The sequence below is a fragment of the Suncus etruscus genome, chromosome 14 (genome assembly GCF_024139225.1).
Source record: "Suncus etruscus isolate mSunEtr1 chromosome 14, mSunEtr1.pri.cur, whole genome shotgun sequence".
Classification (NCBI taxonomy): Eukaryota; Metazoa; Chordata; class Mammalia; order Eulipotyphla; family Soricidae; genus Suncus; species Suncus etruscus.
Window position 1 is genome coordinate 77,505,148 of NC_064861.1, and position 13,729 is coordinate 77,518,876.

Sequence of the window (13,729 nt, forward strand, 5' to 3'; positions counted from 1 at the left end):
CACAAAGGGGCACTTACATTCTCTTCTCAACAAATACCTACTTTGGGCATGCTCAGTACTCCATATGAGCTATTCACTTGTGATGGAGTATAAGAAATACCGTATATTTTTATACCATACGATGCAACCCCTCCAAAAAAAGTGCATTTTATAAAGTGAATGCTGCCTGGAGCTGAAGCCTCAGTGCAGGGGAGGAGAGCATCTAAAAATTCTATGTGTGTCATGCTCGCTTCAGCAGCACATATACTAAAACCGGAACATTACAGAGAAGATTAGCATGGCCCCTGTGCAAGGATGACATGTAAAAACTATGTGTGTCTTATGATCAGGTGCATCTTATAGAGCGAAAAATATGGTAGATACAGATCAAAAACCAGAAAGGAAAAGACCAATACGGTCACAGGAAGACAGCATGTGATACGGATATATATTTTTTTTCTTGAGAAGGCAAACTCTATGTAGAGTACCCTTGGTTTTGTCAACAAGTGGTGAGACCCTAGCATACTCCAAGACCCTCCAAGGAGCATAGAACCCTGAGGAACAGAGGTTAGCACAGCTACCTAGGCCAACACCATGACTGGGATCCGATTGCTTAGGATGCCAAGGATTATTTTTGTTGTTGTTGATGAGCACAATGAAATCCTTGGAGAGCAAAATCAATCTTTTGCAGAGACCCCAGAGCATTGATCCTGGTGTTCATTGACAAGCCAGGCTGTTGAGCTCTTTGGAATGACCGCACAGAACGAGCAAGTTGTTACAGTTTTAGAGTTTGGGTATTTATTGGCAACTCTTGCTCTTCTATGATTAATCACACATTCGGAATGTGCACGCCTTGGAAATTGACTGCAACGCAGCAGAAACAAAGTTTTCAGTTATCCCCTTATAATAAATTGAAGCAGTATCCCTGAGCAGAATTGTCTTCAAGGTTCCAATTTGCCTGGTTGTTTATACAGTAGTTAGCAAAAATGCAAGTAATTATATACAGCATTCATTCTAAGCAATCCTTTATTTCCCCAATTCTTTATTGGTTTTCCATCTTCATTACCCAATCTTTTGTCCCATCTCAGCAGAAACCCTCCTGGTGATATGTGGCTGGAACAGGAGGCTCAGTGACTTTCAAGGGTCCCAGAGAGCATCTGGTCATCAGCCCAGGCCTGCCAGATATCTGTGTGGGGTTCAGATAGGCCACTGATCTGCAGGCTGTGTTTATAAGCATGCAGCAGGAATGGCCTGTCTGTTGTATTTCATTTCATAAAATAACATTTACCTCTGGGGAAGATTTCTATTCATTTATTTATTTATTTCAGAGCAGGAGCACAGCTTTGTATACAAGGAGTTGTGGAGCCAGCCACATCTGTTTTGGTTGCTACAACCTACGGGACTTTATTTCATAAATATCATCCGAGTCAGGAATACAGCTTTCAGAATGCAAATTGTGTTTAAGTGAGTAAATATGTGAATGGCTGTGCTTGTCTGAATATAGGAAGGAAGAGGGGCTATAGCAATGGATGTATCCCAGTTGGCTGACCATAGGGCTCCTATAGGTACTGGTCATGGGTAGGAGAACTGTAATAGAGGGGAAGCCCTCCTGGCCAGCCCCCACTTCTCAGAGGCCTCTCTCCCTCTGCCTGGAACAGAGACCTCATCCATATCTATCAGCAGAGGCCTAATTATAGAGCTCGGAGATTTTAATGGCACAGGGAAATTTAAATGCAGTGGAAAATATGAATATTCCTAAGCCAGCAGTCAAAATACGAAATGATTGGCTTCAGAATCAATGAATTATAATTTCAGAGCCATCCTCAGAGGTGGATGCTCTCCTTGCGGGGCATGTGGGGTACAGCAGCCAGTTCTGTGAATTCCTCTGTGGGTGCTGGAGCTGCTTCTTGGGGCTGCTTCCTGCTGGATTCTGCAGCCTGCTAGTGTGGCCAAGGACCACAAGCTCAGTAGGGGATCATGGACAGGAGACAACAGAGATGAGAATTGTGGGGAACAGAGTAGATCTGTGCTCTGGGCTCCGAGTTGAGGCTTCCTTGGTGTCTGTGGCAAGTGGATCCAATAGCTCAATGCAGCGAGCAAACTCTTTGTCTGTACCTGTCTTTGGGGATCTGCCATCGCCTTTTGCACTGAATCCTTTGCTTCAAAGCCACCTCAGAGATGGAAGTTCTTTGAGGGGATCAGAGGTCCTCTCAGGGAACTGCCCTTCCCATCCTCTATCTCTCCCTCTAGCTTTCTTTGATTTGTTTACACCTGAGGATATTTAGGGGTTATTCCTGTCTCTGAACTCAGGAATCAATACTGGTGGGCTCAGGAGAACGGTAGGAAATGTGGGAGTTTGAACCCAGATCACCTGCAAGTGAGGTGAACACTCTACTCACTTTCCTATTGCTCCTGCTCCATCCTCTCTCTCTTTACCTGGTGCTGGGAAGAGGATGTGCCCCAGCTGCTGTCCAAGCAGCCCTCAAACTGGAGAGTCATCCCATAAATCCCGTTTTATTTTATGGACAAATAAATGCTGAGGTAAAATATTCCAGGACCGTCACTTGAATACTTGCCATTGCGGCAGTACTGTAATAACCACGGTGACATTAATTTACTGCATTGTGCCGTGGGAAGGAGGAGAAGGAGGGAGAGGGGCATTAAAAGAGAAAAATGACTTCCCCGCGAATTTATTGGGATTGGCCTCCCTCATTTTCTGCCATCATTAGTTGATTAGGCCCTGATGACAGTGTGGACAATGGTGCTGGGAAGGCTGGCGAGTGACGCCCTGGAGGGAGACTGTTAATTGAGATAATGTTCGCCTGGTAGTTCCGCAGCAGAAGTCAGGCATCAGTGACAGTGACCCATGGCTTGGACAGAGTCTGGCAGGGCTGGCTGTCCATTGCTCTCTCAGCAGACCCGGGACCCTAAGCTGATCCTTTTAGCTCTATTCTGAGCACTGGAGATTGAGCTGTCAGAAAGAGGCTAACACAAGCTGCCTATTGACCCGAGAAGCACCAATAGGCTACATTGGAACAGCAGCTAAAGTGAAGGATCCTTGTTATCTCTTTGGAGAAAGAGACTGAACTGCACCTCATGCCTCCTCCTTCCTTTCTGTTGCCTGTGTTCCATGGGGGATGTAATCTGGGGTTGCATAAGGCTTGTCCGATCATCAGTGGCTCAGGTTCTAGGAAATCAAACTTGCTGTGGATGCAAAGACAGTTTTTCTTTACAAGAGTACTGCTGGGTGGCTCTATCACCTCAGTGAACTTGGTCACTCACAAGGAGGTCGCAGCTGGGGAGAAATTTGAAGGGGAAGCTCTGCACAAACACCATAGGCTACTGAAGGCTGAACTGACTTGTCTTTTGGGGGGTCCTATATGCCATCAATTTATACATTTTCAGAAATTCATATTCAGCATTAATTGCCTGCCTGAGATTTAGGACAAGGAATGGAAGCTGGGTTTGGTTTCATTTTGCTTTGTTGAATTAGGACACTCATGGCCATCCAGTTGCCTCCTTCCCTACTTAAGGTATCTAGGCTAGAGAATACTGAAGCTCAGGGAAGCAAACCTGCACAGGACCTCAGAGTTTTAGGAGGTGGTGGTATAGTGCAGAAGCTCAAGACCCAAGGCTGCCAGGATATTAGGGCATTAGGCTGCATACCCACAAAACTGCCAAGACCCGGTGCTGCAAGGCTTGCAGGGGCCCATGTAGCCCAGAAGTGAGGTGGGGCCTCGTGCCCACCCAGAGATGCCAACATGTAGTGACTACCTGCCCAAAAGAAAGAGAGAGAGAGGGAGGAGGGAGAGAGGAGAGAATAAGTGAGTGAGAGAAAGAGAGAGCAAAAGAGCAAGAGAGTTAGCGAGCAAGCAAGCAAGAGAGAGAGAGAGACAGAGAGAGATATGAAACAAATATATGTTTTATTCCTCCTGGTGTCCAGGCCTGCTGCCACTGCCAAGGGATTCCAGAGATAGTGAGAGAAAATTAGATGAAAATTCACCTGCAGAGGTTGGCAGGGGATGCCCTGCTATAAAAAGGAAAGAAAAGCAAACAGATGCAAAGCAGGTAGCATTTATCTGAATCTTTATCTCTGTCCCCCCCCCCCTCCCGCAAGCAGCAGGCACTACTCTGGTCACTATTCTAGGCCCCTTTCAAGAGTCTAATTTTCTCTTTTTATACTGGCATGACAAGGGGGTGCTTCCAGGGACCATGTCCAGGGGGCATGTTCAGGTTCAACAGTCATTACAATGGAGGTATCAAAGGGGTGTGTCTAAATCTAACTGTCAAGTGGGGGTATCCAAGGAACATGTCCAAGTCCAACTGCCATAGTGTAAGACTAGATTACAGGCATAGATGCCTACTCTGAAATCTCGATGAATCTCTTGCCTCCCTTGATTTTTGGCATGGCACAAAACCTATGCTTTTATGTTGTCAACAGCAATTTGTACTGGAGACCAGGTTGCAAGCTTGGTCCTTGGTCCTTGTAGCTAGATCTTACTGATGGGTAGAGGTTATGAATGATCTGCTAGCAGTGTGGCTTCAAGTACAGGTTCCCAGGAGGGGGAGCAAACCTTAGTTTTTTCCAGCTGCAGATGGTCTAGAGAGGAGACACTCCCACTCTGTCACATCTGTCACATCTAGGCAGCCAGACTGATGCATGTCAAGCCTAAGGGCGACAAATCCACTAAGATACAGCTGCTAAGTGTCAGGATCCCTGTATTTCCTGACATTTTTCCATACCCTAGAAGGGATTAAAACTGGATTAGTTTGAGATGAGCTCAGTTCTTTCCTTATCACCTGTTTAAAGGAAAATGACATCATGTAGTTTGACCCAGAAGGCCCTCCATACAAAGATTTGTTTTCTTGAACTGGAGGTTTTCAAGCAACATATCTTTATAGCTAAACAAATCTACTGAAGCCTCCAGATACAAGGTCAAACATCCAATGGGAAGAAAGCAGTGGACCTGTTCTCTTTTCATTTAATGTCTACATTTAGTTAAAACTATGGCTGTCCAGTAGCCTAATCCTCCCTTGGTCATCCTCAGTGCTGGCATCTCCAGCTCTCCTTTCTCATCAGCACACAAGTAAAGTTTACAGAGCTTTTTTTGTCACTTGTTACCTCAGTTGATTGGTACAACTGTCTCAGTTCCCTGCTCTTTATGCCAGCATAAATAATAATAAAATAATAAGACCCACGAGTGTTTGAAGATTGGAGTGTAGATTAAACCAGCTAAAATTTTTTAGAAAAAAATATGTTTTTATGTTTTAGGTTTGGAGTCACATCAGCAGTAATCAAGGCTTACTCCTGGCTCTGTGCTCAGGCATTAATCCTGGTTAAGTTTGGGGGAATCGAGGCTGGGAAAATCTATGAAACTATGCCTGCCCAGTGGGGCCCGAATGTGAAAAATTGTGAGTGCTGCCTGTGTGTGTCTGTCTCCTGTCCTGTTGCGTGAAACTCTTGGGAGGGGGCCAAAAAGAGGCTCCAGAAAACTCACTCTCCCAGAAGCTCATTCTCTGGTGGGAATGCCAAGGAACTGCTTCATAATGTGAAAACCGGCTATAAGCAGTACTTTGCAGACGCCAGGTCCCCTGTTTGTGATGTAAGCCTGGGAAAATCTATGAAACTATGCCTGCCCAGTGGGGCCCGACTGTGAAAAATTTTGAGTGCTGCCTATGTGTGTCTGTCTCCTGTCCTGTCACGTGAAACTCTTGGGAGTGGGCCGAAAAGAGGACCATCACAACAAGAAGGAAAAAATCACACTAAGAACTGTGCTAGATCACTGAAGCCCAGCATTTCTCTCTGGACTGTCTTCTCTGCTCCGTGCTCAGGCCTAAGATTTGATCCTGTGAAAGGCTTCATCCATGGAGGACTCCCCTCCCTTGGAGGCAAGTCGACCCACCCAGAAAGGGTGGAGCCAGAGGAGTGTGGCTGCCTACATCATTTAGCCAATGAATATCTCACAATACATAGAAAAACCCACAATACAAGTGTGACAATGGGGAAACAATGCAGGCCAGCATCAGACATAGAGAATGAAGGTGACAATTCTGATGACCAGATAATGACCAACCAACTAATCAACCTCTCAGGTAAGGACTTTAGACAAGCAATATGGAAGATGCTCAAAGAACTCAAAGAAACCATGGATCAAGTTGAACAGAACACTAACAAGAACCAAGAAAATATGAAGACAGAAATCACAAAACTCCAAACTGAATTAACATGTCAACTAACAGGCCTGAAAAACTCAGGTAATCAAATGTCTGCCCAAAAACAAAAACCCAGGCCCAGATGGATTCACTAATGAATTCTTTCAAATTTTCCATGAGGAACTACTACCAGTCCTGGCAAGACTCTTTCATGAAATTGAACAAACAGAAACATTTCCAAATAGCTTTTATGAAGCCAACATCACCTTGATACCTAAATCAGACAGAGATGCTACGAAAAAAGAAAATTACAGACCAATATCGCTGATGAATGCAGATGCAAAGATCTTCAACAAAATCCTGGCAAATAGGATTCAGTGCCTCATTAAGAAGATTATCCACTACGATCAAGTAGGTTTCATCCCAGGAATGGAAGGATGGTTTAACATCCGTAAATCTATCAACATAATACACACCATCAACAACAAGAAAAATAAAAATCACATGATCATATCAATAGACGCAGAGAAAGCATTTGATAAGGTCCAACACCCATTCTTGATCAAAACTCTCAGCAAGATGGGAATGGAAGGAACCTTTCTCAATATAGTTAAGGGCAGGGGTCCTCAAATTTTTTAAACAGGGGCCAGTTCACTGTCCCTCAGACCATTGAAGGGTCTGACTATAGTAAAAACAAAACTTATGAATAAATTCTTATGCACACTGCATATATCTGATTTTGCAATGAAGAAACAAAACAGATACAAATACAATATGTGGCCCATGGGCCATAGTTCGAGGACCACTGGTTAAGGCCATCTACCACAAGCCAGTGGCAAATATTGTCCACAATGGAGAAAAACTGAAAGCCTTTCCTCTAAATACTGGCACAAGACAAGGCTGTCCTTTCTCACCACTCCCATTCAACATAGCACTGGATGTACTTGCTATAGCGATTAGGCAAGAAAAAGATATCAAGCGAATCCAGATAGGAAAGGAAGAAGTCAAGCTCTCGCTGTTTGCAGATGACATGATACTCTACCTAGAAAACCCTAAAGTCTCTACGACTTCTAGAAACAATAGACTCATATAGCAATGTGGCAGGCTACAAAATTAACGCACAAAAATCAATGGCCTTTCTATACACTAATAGTAATAAGGAAGAAATGGACATTAAGAAAACAACCCCATTCACAATAGTGCCACACAAACTCAAATATCTTGAAATCAACTTGACTAAAAATGTGAAGGACCTATACAAAGAAAACTATAAAACTCTGCTCCAAGAAATAAGAGAGGACACGTGTAAATGGAAGCACATACCCTGCTCATGGATTGGCAGGATTAACATCATCAAAATTGCAATACTCCCCAAAGCTTTGTACAGATTTAATGAGATTCCTCTAAAAATACCCATGACATTTTTTAAAGAAGTGGATCAGGCACTTTTGAAATTCATTTGGAACAATAAACACCCTAGAATAGCTAAAATAATCATTGGGAAAAAGAATATGGGAGGAATTATTTTCCCCAACTTTAAACTTTACTACAAAGCAATAATTATCAAAACAGCATGGTATTGGAATAAAGACAGGCTCTCAGATCAGTGAAATACTCTTGAATACTCAGAGAATGTTTCCCAGACATACAATCACCTAATTTTTGATAAAGGAGCAAGAAATCCTAAATGTAGCAAAGAAAGCCTCTTCAACAAGTGCTGTTGGCACAACTGGCTAGCCACTTGCAAAAAATTGAACTTAGACCCCCAGCTATCAACACGTACAAAGGTTAAATCCAAATGGATGAAAGACCTTGATATCAGACTGAAACCTTAAGATATATAGAACAACACGTAGGTAAAAACACTCCAGAACATTGAGACTAAAGGCATGTTCAAAGAGGAAACTGCACTCTCCAAGCAAGTGAAAGCAGAGATTAACAGATGGGAATATATTAAACTGAGAAGCTTCTCCACCTCAAAAGAAATAGCGCTCAGGATACAAGAGCCACCCACTGAGTGGGAGAAACTATTCATCCAATATCCATCAGACAAGGGGCTAATCTCCAAAATATACAAGGCACTGACAGAACTTTATAAGAAAAAACATCTAATCCCATCAAAAAATGGGGAGAAGAAATGGACAGACACTTTGACAAAGAAGAAATACAAAAGACACATGAAAAAATGCTCCACATCACTAATCATCAAGGAGATGCAAATCAAAACAACTATGAGTTACCAACTCACACCCCAGAGATTGGCACACATCACAAAGAATGAGAAAAAGCAGTGTTGGCGGGATGTGGAGAGAAAGGAACTCTTTTTTTTTTCTCCATACTATCTCTCCAGCCCCACTAATGTGATTCTTTATTTTTCTTCTTTATTTGAACATCTTGATTACATAAATGATTGTGATTAGGTTTTAGTCATGTAAAGAACACCCCCTTCACCAGTGCAACATTCCCACCACCAATGTCCCCAATCTCTCTCCACCCCATGCCACCCCCATCTGTACTCCAGACTGGCTTTCCAGTTCCCTCATTCATTCACTTGATTATGGTAGTTCTCTGTGTAGTTATATCTATAGCTGTACTCACCACTCTTTGTGGTGAGCTTCATGGAGTGAGCTGGTGTTCCAGCCCTCCTCTCATTGTCTCTGAGGATTGTTACAAAAATGTCTTTTATTTTTCTTAAAACCCATAGATGAGTGAGACTATTCTGCGTCTCTCTCTCTCTCCCCCTCTGACTTAGAGAAAGGAACTCTTATCCACTGATGATAGGAATGCCATCTAGTTCAACCTTTATGGAAAACAATATGGAGATTCCTCCAAAAACTGGAAATCGAGCTCCCATATGACCCAGCTATACCACTCCTAGGAATATACCCTAGGAACACAAAAATACAATACAAAAATCCCTTCCTTACGCCTATATTCATTGCAGCACTATTTACCATAGCAAGACTCTGGAAACAACCAATATGCCCTTCAACAGACGAATGGCTAAAGAAACTGTGGTACATATACACAATAGAATATTATGCAGCTGTCAGGAGAGATGAAGTCATGAAAAATTCCTATACATGGATGTACATGGAATCTATTATTCTGAGTGAAATAAGTTAGAGAGAGAGAGAAAGATGCAGAATGGTCTCACTCATCTATGAGTTTTAAGAAAAATGAAAGACATTATTGCAATAATAACTTTCAGACACAAAAGAGAAAAGAGCTGGAAGTTACAGCTCACCTCAGGAAGCTCACCACAAATAAGGATGAGTTTAGTTAGAGAAATAACTACATTTTGAACTATCCTAATAAAGAGAATGTACGAAGGAAATAGAAAGCCTGTCTAGAGTACAGGCGGGGGTCGGGTGGGGAGGAGGGAGATTTGGGACATTGGTGATGGGAATGTTGCACTGGTGATGGGTGGTGTTCTTTACATGACTGAAACCCAAACCCAAACATGTATGGAATAAAGTTGTTTAAATAAAAAAAACATTAACAAAAAACAAAAAGTAGACTGAGCAGTTAAAGTGAGTACAATAAAAACAAAGACCAAAAAAAAAAAAAAAGTTTGGGGGAATCATATGTTGTGCCAGATATTGGGTCTGGATTGGCCACATACAAAGCTAGTGCCCTACCACTATACTATTTCCCTGGCTTCACATCTAGAAAATTTTTTCACCTACCTGAAGCCACCTAGTTCTGCCTTCTCAAATAGATTTTTAACATTGGTTCTTGATATTCAGAGAAAATATATGTTTAGATCAGAATTCCCCAAACTAATTTGGCCATCACCAGTATTCTTACTCACTTTCCCCCCCAAAAAAGTCAACACCTCCCTAGAAATCTACCTCTTCTAAATGAATAAATAGAAAGAGCCCCTGATTGAGCCAGAAGCTACTACTGCCTCCCTACCTTTCATTATTCCAGCACAGGGGCAGTAATGCCAATTAAAAAAAAATATCTTTATTTAAGCACCATGAGTACAAGCATGATTGTAGTTGGGTTTCAGTAGTACTGCCAATTTTGGAAAATACCAGTTTAGATGGAGGGTTTGGGAAAATCCTTGGTTGAAATATCCTCCCTAAATCCCCAAATTTCCTTAATATGAACTTAAAAACACTACTAAGGAGAAGTTCACAGGCACTACTGGTTTATGTGTACATAACTTGTGTTTTGAAAATCCTGTAATTGTGCACTACCTTCTATGATAACGAGTTACTATATTTTCATCATGCCCCAGTTCTTTCATGCTCCCTAGCATTCAGCCTCTGTCACCTCCATAAATACTTATCTTTCTACCACTACACTTTTCTCCTTTTCAGAGATTCAAAAGATGGAATTTCATAAATATACTCATTTTTATCTGACTTCTTTAACAAAGCCTGATGTTTTGAGCATTTAACTATTTTGTGTGTTGTTTGTTCCTTTTTATTGTTTACTTGTATTCTACTGTACTGATCTCAGTTTATCAATATACAGTTGTACACAGATAAGTAGTTTGAAGTGATAATGAATAAAAAAGCTCTTAACACTTAGGTATAAGTCTTACTGCAAACAAACACTTTCATTTCTCTTGGGTAAATGTATAAATGTGGAATTTCTAGGTTATAAAATAAAAGTTTGGTGTGAAATATCCATTTTCCCCAAAATATTTACATTTCCATTAGTAATATAGAAGAGTTGATTTACATTCTAGGCAACATTTATTATTGCTAATCTTTGTAATTTTCCTATTCTTAAAAACATATAGTAGCTCACTCGGTCATATTTGAATTTTCCTTAAAACATAACAATTTGAATGAATGAGGGAACTAGAGAGCCTGTCTCAAGTACAGGTGGGGTGGGGAGGAGGGAGATTTGGGACATTGGTGATGGGAATGTTGCACTGGTGAAAGGGGGTTGTTCTTTACATGACTGAAACTCAACCACAATCATGTTTGTAATCAAGGTGTTTAAATAAAGATATTATTTAAAAAAAAAACGTGAGGCTTTGAATAGCTACTTATTTGTTGATTATTTTTTGTTTGTTTTGAAACAATAGGATTGAATAGGTTTCAGGGCCTTTCATGTATGGCATATGCTCTGCTCTACCACCAAATCACTTAATGAGCCCCATTATTCTTTTTCTTTCATTTCTTTTCTTTTCTTTTTTTTTTTGGAATATATATTTTTTATTTAAACACCTTGATTACATACATGATTGTGTTTGGGTTTCAGTCATGTAAAGAACACCACCCATCACCAATGCAACATTCCCATCACCAATGTCCCAAGTCTCCCTCCTCCCCACCCGACCCCCGCCTGTACTCTAAACAGGCTCTCCATTTCCCTCATACATTCTCATTATTAGGACAGTTCAAAATGTAGTTATTTCTCTAACTAAACTCATCACTCTTTGTGGTGAGCTTCCTGAGGTGAGCTGTAACTTCCAGCTCTTTTCTCTTTTGTGTCTGAAAATTATTATTGCAAGAATGTCTTTCATTTTTCTTAAAACCCATAGATGAGTGAGACCATTCTGTGTTTTTCTCTCTCTCTGACTTATTTCACTCAGCATAATAGATTCCGTGTACATCCATGTATAGGAAAATTTCATGACTTCATCTCTCCTGACAGCTGCATAATATTCCATTGTGTATATGTACAACAGTTTCTTTAGCCATTCGTCTGTTGAAGGGCATCTTGGTTGTTTCCAGAGTCTTGCTATGGTAAATAGTGCTGCAATGAATATAGGTGTAAGGAAGGGGTTTTTGTATTGTATTTTTGTGTTCCTAGGGTATATTCCTAGGAGTGGTATAGCTGGATCATTTGAGCCCCATTATTTTACCTTAAGTAAAAGATCTGTACATATATTTTGTCTGTTTAAAATTTGATTGCTAAACTTTTCTTTTTTTAGCAGTGGGTAATAGTCATCAGAAAAAGAAAAGAGCAGCATTCAGAGAGCTTTCATTGGCATAATTATAATAGGTATTGTAGAAATCCACAAAACTCAGTGAGTGCCCAAAAGGCAATTATCTACAAGTACCAAACAGCTATATAGTATCTCAGATAATAATTTAAGAGGTACTATGTTCATTATCAAAAGTTTAAACAAAATAGATGTTCAATAAGAAAAGAAACAATGATTCAGTTACAAAAATATATGAGGATGGAAATGAGAAAAAGTGATCAGAAGTGGCAGAATGAAAGAGTATTTATCACAGGTGTAACACGAATTTCTTGGAAGGCCTTAGAAGCAGAATAACAGCTGAAGAAAAACAATTTGTGATCTCCAAGGTGACATGCAGAAAACCTTTAGAAAACAACAGAAGACGGAGAAAGTTTGAAAATAAATTAACAGTACATCAGAGAATTAAGCAATGAGTTCAAGAGAAGCAATTTAAAAATAATTGAAATTTTTGAGATAGAAGAATTTGATACTGAAAAACATATATTCAATAAAATCATAACAGAATTTTTATTGTTGAGGAATGCATGCATTCAGATTCTAGAAGTCCAAAAGGTCCCAGTCAAATTATATATATATATATATATATATATGTACATATATATATGTATATATGTACATATATATAAATCTCAAAACTTAAAAGGCACATAGTAATTCGAATGACAAAAGCCAAATATAGACATAGAATGCTGAAAGCAGAAAGATTGAAGAAGAAAATTATACAGAAAAATAATTCACAGTAGATCTATCTAATGACACTTTATGGGTTTGAAGAAAATGGTAAAAACAAAAAAATAACAAAACACAAATAAACCGGGGCCTGAGCGGTGGCGCAAATGATAAGGTGTTTGCCTTGCATGCGCTAACCTAGGACGAACCATGGTTTGATCCCTCAGCGACCAATATGTTCCCCCAAACAGGAGCTATTTCTGAGCACATAGTGAGGAATACCCCCTTAGCATCAGCAGGTGTGGTCCCCAAAAAACCAACCAACCAACCAAACAAACAAAAACAAAACACCACAAGTAAAAAAACAGTAAAAGTTACACCTCACAAAACATCCTTATTTGGCTAGATTCTCATTTAGATTTAAAAGGTCAATACAAAGTTTCATAGAACAGCAACAGCTTAGTTATTTTATAATCTTCAAACCAGTTTTACAAGAATCATTATAAGAGCTTTATTTTTAAAGACAAGACAAACTTCATTAATGTTCATAGATGCTACAAAATTTCTTCATTTAAATAATCTCTCTCAATGCCACTGGTTGAATGCACCAATCCAGAGACACAGAATGAAAACATGGATTAGAAAACTAAACCCTTTAGGTAGTGGGGAAAAAAAAAAAAGAAAACTAAACCCAATTTTCTGCTGCCTACTTTAGACAAATTGACTAGTCAATGTAAACAAAGGTTCAAATAAGAGGTCTGGGAAATAATCTTACACAAAGACATTATCTTTTGAAAAAAAGTAGGTGGCCACACATATTAGAAATATCAGAAAAAGTTTTAAAATTAAAATGTTTATAAGGGACAGAGATGGTCATTCTTAAATTATAAATATAGCAAGAAGAAAGCATACATCAGAAAACTCACTCTTAAACATATATTACCTATATAGAACCTTTAAAATATTTAAAACAAC

The 13,729-nt window shown here is 40.1% G+C and overlaps 1 non-coding gene across 1 annotated transcript; it reads left to right on the forward strand.

Moving 5' to 3' along the window:
• Window positions 1-222: 222 nt before the first annotated feature.
• On the forward strand, window positions 223-327 carry LOC126029234 (U6 spliceosomal RNA). Its single transcript, XR_007502877.1, has one exon. It is a non-coding gene; the product is annotated as a U6 spliceosomal RNA (small nuclear RNA).
• Window positions 328-13,729: the final 13,402 nt, after the last annotated feature.